Source organism: Protopterus annectens, chromosome 8.part0 (genome assembly GCF_019279795.1).
Source record: "Protopterus annectens isolate FY-2018-M chromosome 8.part0, PAN1.0, whole genome shotgun sequence".
NCBI lineage: Eukaryota > Metazoa > Chordata > Ceratodontiformes > Protopteridae > Protopterus > Protopterus annectens.
The window spans coordinates 1253237095-1253244129 of NC_056741.1; the positions used below are offsets into that span (position 1 = coordinate 1253237095).

The 7035-nt window shown below is 37.2% G+C and overlaps 1 protein-coding gene across 2 annotated transcripts in view; it reads right to left on the bottom strand.

Moving 5' to 3' along the window:
- LOC122809338 (3-galactosyl-N-acetylglucosaminide 4-alpha-L-fucosyltransferase FUT3-like) overlaps window positions 1–1042 on the bottom strand; it is a 476207-nt gene extending 475165 nt beyond the window's left edge. For both annotated transcript variants that reach the window (XM_044080745.1, XM_044080746.1), the window contains exon 1: window positions 931–1042. The gene's annotated coding sequence lies outside the window, so the exon portion shown is untranslated. The remainder of the gene's footprint in view (window positions 1–930) is intronic.
- Between the last annotated feature and the right edge of the window lie 5993 nt (window positions 1043–7035).

Below are 7035 nucleotides of genomic sequence, written 5' to 3' on the forward strand. Positions count from 1 at the left end.
TGTCAAAAGACAAATAACCAGATACCATATATAATGGTATAATTTATAATTAGTAAGATAACCATTTCAATTCTCATCTGTGCCAGTTTATTTCCTTCAGAAAGCCCTTTATATAACAGTCTCTATCTCTGCTCCATTCTAAATGATTAACAATGAAAGTTATCAGCTGCATGCTACGTGAGTATCTGGAACCGGTTACGTGCTACATAGTATATTTCTGTATTCCGAACTGTATGCCATTCAGGTAAACTAAACCCAAGCTACTGAAGTACAAACAGTGCACTTGCTGTGATAATGGAACATGAATCTTAATTACTATGAGGCTATGCTGTCTGCAGAAAAAAGGACAAACAAGTCACATTAAAAGGGAAGTATTCTGCACAAGTTCCCATTTAGCTACTAATATTCTACACATACAGTTTAATAATATCCTACACATACAGTTACATACTAATATTCTAAAATACTGTTAACTAATAATATTCTACACATACTATTAACTAATAGCATTCTGCACTTAGTGTTACATACTCATATTCTACACATACGATTAATTAATAACATTCTGCACATACTGTTAGATACTCATATTCTACATAGACTATTAACTAATAACATTCTGCACTTACTGTTACATACTCATATTCTACATAGACTAATATTCTGCACATACTGTTACATACTCGTGTTCTACACATGCTAAGTAATAATATTCTGCTCATAGTCAGAATTAAGTAATTTTATTTATCACATTGCTTTCCTGCCTAAATCCTTATATTAAAGAAACTGCATTATTATTTTATCCTTATGTTTAGTATTCAGATGTAAACTAAAATACATCATCACTAATGTCATGTAAAAAGAACAGGTAACAGATTCTTATTTTCTAATATGGTGTTATTCCCTGAAATTAGTTTGTCACCTACTTACCAAAGAAACAGTTTTTTCTGTGATGTATAATTTGTTTTCTAACTAATGTGACACCATAGAATAGCCAGCAGTGTATGACAGTCCAGAAAAAAACAGGTATATGAGCACTCTGCCAAACTAGATGGGCATGTATTTCAGCAATACAGAGAACAAAAAAAAGCACACCTGACTGGTAGAAGAAGTAGGGGGCGTGCTCACTGCTGGAAGGCAAGTCCAAAAGTGTATTCTTGTGAGGATAATTGTCTGCTATCAGGCTGATCTCATTAAGATACAAATAACTGCAAAAGAAGTGTGGCACAACTTCAGTAAAATGAATGGATTTGTTCTTAATATTTTCAATAATTCACTAAAAGACCAAATCACAATAAATAAAACACGTACAAAGCTAACTACTACAGATACAGAGATAGAACTCTTCATGGCCATAGCCTACAATTTTGCTTATAAATCTCATTCAAACATATGTAAATTCATTCTAAGGCATAATAAAATCAGACCGGAAGAGTCAAATAATATCTCAAAATAGAACCTGGCAATAATAATGAAAACTGAATAAAATATGTAGTTTTGTTTTAACTACAAAGAAAATAAGTCTCTACAGAGTTGCATGGTTATGCTGAGGATTTCCCTTGCACCTCAAACCTTACTTTTCATAACATAGAAGCACAAACCTAGAAGCAGTGTGTGTGTGTGTGTGTGTGGGGGGGGGGGGGGGTCATATCTTCACTTACAGAGAATCTAGATATCTAATTTTCAGTTCTGAAAATGTTTTCATTTCTGCTTGAATCAGTAAGTAGTTGCGATGTGCCAATATTTAGTAAACATTTCATATAAATTCTTTGTCAAGGAAGCCTAACATACAACTGAAAAATATAGCTGTTTTAAAAGGCATGAAAAAAATGGATCCAGCTAATGCAATTGGAAGGCCAGCATTACATATCATTATATACTCTGTTAAAATATTTGTAATGTCTTCTTGAATGCACAATGCAGTGTGGTGTGTCAGTGTGTGTGTGTGTGTGTGTGTGTGTGTGTGTGTGTGTGTGTGTGCGTGCATGCGTGTGCGTGTGCGTGTGTGTGTGTGTGTGTGTGTGTGTGTGTGTGTGTGTGTGTGTGTGTGCATACATGTGGTATTCTTTTTTCACTGTGACAATTAGGGATCAAGGTGACATTTAGTGTTACGTGTTATATAATATGTACCAACAGCAGCTTCATGGCAGATAAACGGAAGACAATGACACTTATCCTCCATGCACAACGATAGGGCATCAATGGACCTGGGAGATTATAGACCCATAAACCCGATCAGTCTCATTAATCCACAGACTCTCAGCCTAGGCCAGTTCAGATTTGCAAGAGCAGATCTTGCCTAGCTGACCTGGTCAACTTCATATAAAAAGTTACTGTAGCAAAAGAAGAGGGCAGGTCAGTACACACCACATATCTAGGCCTTGCAAAGGAATTTGACACAATCACACACTCAGTTGTCATAGATAAACTCTCCAAGTTAAATGTAATTCCATATATAACTCATGAAATACCAAACTGGATTACAAATAGAACCCAGGAAATAAGTGTGGGTGGTTCTATCTCCTCTAAAAAATATCATTAGTGGTGTGCATCAGGGTTCAGTCCTTTGGCCACCCCTCTTTGGCATTTGCTTCTCAGTAGTCAAAGCTAATGTTAAAGGTTTGTGTTCCCAGAGTACATTATGATCCTTTGAGAGCCCTGTCCCAAAGAAAGAACTGTTACCGAAACCATGCCAAGAAATACATGATCATATAATTTGGCAATTGTGACTGCCCTTGTAACTGTCACATTGACATTACCCCCTGAAAAAAGGTCCCACAGTCAGGAATCTGGGAAGCTACATCAACAACAAACTGTATTTTGATCACATTACTCACTATTATGAGGAAGTCATTTTTTTCTTCACACAGCTTATATATTAAAAGTATAGTGTCCAGGTCCAGGGATATACTCATTCTATTTTATTCAGCAGTAATTAGGCCAGTCACTGAATATAATCTCCACTGAGTATGTACTTATCCAAATTCTTGTCACAACTGGAATGACCACATCACTTGCTCACTTAGAAAATCAAGAGCCTAAATCATAAAAACTATGCAGATCATCTCAAAGCCTTGTCCCTCTTCACAGTGCCATACAGGCTACTGAGAGATGATTTCTGCTTCTCATATAGACCCTCAACAGTCCCTATTCTGTTAGACCGTACACATTCATAAGTCGAGTTAGAGCCCCAAAATCCTCAAAATACCCTAGCCTGTTAGACCTACTATACATTCATAATTCCAATTATGGCATCAACAGCCACTCAAGGGATCCCATTCCCTTGTGCAACATAAATAGAACATGTTGGAAGGATTGGTATATATATCACAGAAAACAGCACTTCTAAGGAATCTTCTTCCACTCCACTCTACATAAAACAAAGTACTTCTTTCACTCTGTGCAAAAGTCTTTTTGGATGAAAGGAGGGGAACCATACATTTACACCTGGTTTAGCACCCTTGTCCTTCATGGATAGGGTCAGCATGTAAATGTCCCAACATATTCTTGTTCTGCCCATCTCGGGATTACTTGTACAGAAAGTATAACAGCTGACAACTACCATGGGAATGTAAGACTTTGTTCTTAAGATCCTCACAGATCAATAGCCTTGTAAGTAGTTATGAACCTATGAACTTAATACTGAAACCAACTCTTGTTTAATATGCTCATTATGCTCAGTATATCGTAATCCTGTTCACAAGTTCATTGCAAGAAAGCTGCTATTAGACCTGCAGTTTCAAACCACATTAATTATTATTCTACTGCACATGAACTGAAACAAGCTGCTTTATTCTAAACATTTGTGGATTGAGGATTGTAGTAAACAGTCTGAATTTAGCCCAGTTTATAATATTTTAATAGCCACCTTCAAGAATTTAAGTCAAACTACACACACACATATATATATATATATATATATATATATATATATATATATATATATATATATATATACAGTATGTCTAGACAAGCAACTTTCAAGAAGAGCATCTGAACTACTACACTACGTCTCCTGTCTCCCTGCTGAAGTTGGAACCCATACCAGTGGATAAAGAAACAAGTCTGTAATAAACATTTCTCAATGCTTTGGGCTTCACTGCACAAACAGAGCAATATCAATAGGAAATACATATTAAAATTATATGTTAATGTGAAATTATACCCTTTTGCTTAAAATATAAATCAGAGAAATGACTAGGTTTCAAGTCTGGAGTCAAAATCTTTGGAAGATTTGAAAGTAACCTGACTCCAGAAAGAGAAAGCAGGCTGAGACAGCTGATGCTTTTTACTACCTTCACCTCAGGTGTTCAGCTACTGTTATGTGCTTTTGCAAAAATAAAAGCACAATAAGAGTTCATATTTTACTCAGATGTCAATTTTGCACAGCAAGCATAGAATTTCTTATAGAACTTTAATATGTCTTGCTCTATATTTGAAAAAAAAAATACAGGAATCACATCTCTGAGAATTACTGAAAACATATTTTATTGGCTATCTGAGGATCACATACTGTGTACCAAAACAACAAGATTAATAAATTAAAGTTAGTCTGATTTTCAGCATGCCAGTCTTATGCTCTAAAAAGCGTGAATTACAGAAACATTGCTGTACAAATATTCACCTTTCCTGTTTAAAACGAGCAACACTTATTTTCTGTTTAAATTATTTGCTCTTGACAGAGTTTGCCTATTATTATGAATTCATCATATTAATTTTACTGGGGACGTGTGTCTGTGTGTCAGCCTAAGAATGAACCGGAGCCACTGGATAGTTCAAAAGGCTGTCAAAATGGCTGCTTATGGGTTGTTCAGTACATCTTCTATAATTCATTCAAGTTTAGTTGATAAGTCTTCAGAGCAAAATCTGCCTCTCAGATCTACTCCTGGCTTTAATCCAGCAATTGTTAGCCTTGATATTTCTGCATTACAGCAATAAATGATTAAGTTATTCCATTTTATAAAATGCTGCTTCTAGTTGTCTCTTTTCATTTAACAGTAAGGCGTTAACTCTCTGGGCAAAGAATGTAGTACACCTGCTCTGATTTTTTTTTTTTTTTTTTTTTTTGCATTGCAGAGTCTGCAGTGCCTTGTTTATTTCTCAACATTGACATTTCATAGTAGTCATGTAATTGTTTGATTGTTTGTAATTATTGGCAAAGACTGAGAAGGAAACATTCACACAGTGATAATATTACTTTTAGTCAAGGTTAGCACAAAAAGCAGCTGCTTATTAAAGTTCTGACTTGCACTAGACAACATAACATACTCCATTTGCATGCTGCTTACAGAAGACACATTTTTCATATTAAATGAATTGCTGTTATGTGGAAGAAAGGAAGGAAGTTTATGCATACTGTGACAAAGGGAGATACTGCCAGCATAGCTATCTGGAATTTTGTAAATAATTATGACATTTGTGAATATAATATTAAAACTGTATATCAAACTAGGTTTGTACAGCTGTATGTTGATAATATATTTTATAAAGTGTTTGTGCTTAAGATGTAACCACAGCATGCCCTACTGCAACAGAACAGAAATGTTCATACACTATTGTAACTGTTTAAATGTAAATATTTTAACAGTGGAAACCGGAATACAGGAGATTAACTTCAGAAAAATGGCTGAAATTAAATTACTTTATGGTAGCTAGAGACAGAATGTCTGCACTAGGGCGAATCTTGATGTCCCTACCTGAGCTAGAACAGATAGCTCAGGTAGGGACATCAAGATTTGCCAGTTCCTTTGAATTAAATCTTCTACCTGCCTGGTCATGCTATTGTGAGTTGTTACATATCTTAATACATTCAAGGTGTTCACAATTGGTTCACCACAATGAATGAACTCACTAAAAAGCACATGACATTCCCTTTGCAGATCATATGGACATAAAGCATACAAAGACACATATTGTGCAGAACTTTTATTGGCCTGGAATTTTCAGGGATGTAATAAGGTACTGCAGGACCTGTGAGCAATGCCAAAAGGTAGGCAAGGCAGGAGACAAGGTCAAAGCTCCTTTGAAACCTTTGCCTGTGATTGAACCATTTCAGAGGGTAGCTATGGAAATTGTGGGGCCTCTGAGTACCTCAAGTTCCACAGGAAAGAAGTATATCCTAGTGGTAGTATATTATTCTACCAGATACCCTGAGGCAGTGGCCTTGTCCTCCACTGAGGCCGAAAAGGTGGCAAATCCTTTGTTAGAGATTTTCAGCAAGGTAGACTTCTCAAAAGAAATACTTACTGACAGAGGTGCCAGTTTCATATCAGACCTGCTGGCTTGTCTGTGGAAGCACTGTGGGGTAAAGCACCTAAAGACCACCCCCTACCATACCCAGACTAATAGTCTGGTGGAGATGTTAAACTCTACACTAAAGACCATGTTACAGGCATTTGCAGACCAGTTTAAGAGGGAGTGGGACAAATATTTCCCCCATCTGTTGTTTGCTTACAGAGAAGTGTCCCAGGAATCCACAGGTTTTTCACCTTTTGAGTTGCTGTATGGGCGTAGGGTGAGGGGACCTCTAGATTTGATTCGTGATGAGTGAAAGGGTGAGTGTGAATCCCACAAGGAGTCTGTTGTGGCATATGTCCTAAACCTCAGGACAAGACTCAGGGAACTCATGGGCTTGGCCCAGGAGAACCTGGCAGAAGCCCAACAGCAGAAAAAGGTCTAGTATGACAGGAATGCTCGAGCTAGAGCGTATGCTGTAGGGCAGCAGGTTATGGTTCTCATTCCTATCAGACACAGCAAACTGCAGGCAGCTTGGGAGGGACCCTTCAAAGTGGTAAGGAAGGTCAGTGCTGTTAAGTACATGATAGAACTGCTAGGCAGGAGGCAGGGGCACAAATTGTACCATGTTAACACCATAAAACCTCACCATGATAGGGAGGACCTGGTGCTAATTATTTGCAGTAGAAGGCAGGAGTTTGAGAGGGATCTATGGCTACAGGGGGCCAGCCAGCAAATCCCAAATTACTATGTTGGAGCTTAAGATTGCAGGCTTATGATGTGGTAGTCAGCTGGGATCTC